Genomic DNA, 343 nt, shown 5'->3' on the forward strand with positions numbered 1-343 from the left:
AAATCACTATTTCAAGGAATCTCTCAGGAATGGAACAATGCAGAGACGCAGAATATCCAGATTTGGAATGAAGCCTTCAGCATGTTCAAGGCCAGCATAGTGTCATTCAGGTCACCGTCCTTCCGTGGTCCTTCCTCACCTCCAACAGTGGGGGGGGGGAGGTAAAGGGGGGGCGGGAGATAAAGGCGGGTGAAAGACGTAGAGAGGATGTATTCTGATACGGAATCGCCGACGACAATGATAGAAAATATCTTTTCTTTCAGAATTTTCGATACTTACTACTGTTAGTCTACGAGGGCTGGAGGATGAGTCAGGTTGTTTTCCTGAGGTTTAATAAAAACTC

At 46.1% G+C, this 343-nt stretch overlaps 1 protein-coding gene across 1 annotated transcript in view; it reads right to left on the reverse strand.

The window, feature by feature from the left end:
- LOC119593668 (TNF receptor-associated factor 3-like) overlaps positions 1–343 on the reverse strand; it is a gene marked incomplete at its 5' end in the record, with an annotated part of 15146 nt that overhangs the window by 5680 nt on the left and 9123 nt on the right.

The sequence above is a fragment of the Penaeus monodon genome, chromosome 32 (genome assembly GCF_015228065.2).
Source record: "Penaeus monodon isolate SGIC_2016 chromosome 32, NSTDA_Pmon_1, whole genome shotgun sequence".
In the NCBI taxonomy this organism is placed as follows: Eukaryota; Metazoa; Arthropoda; class Malacostraca; order Decapoda; family Penaeidae; genus Penaeus; species Penaeus monodon.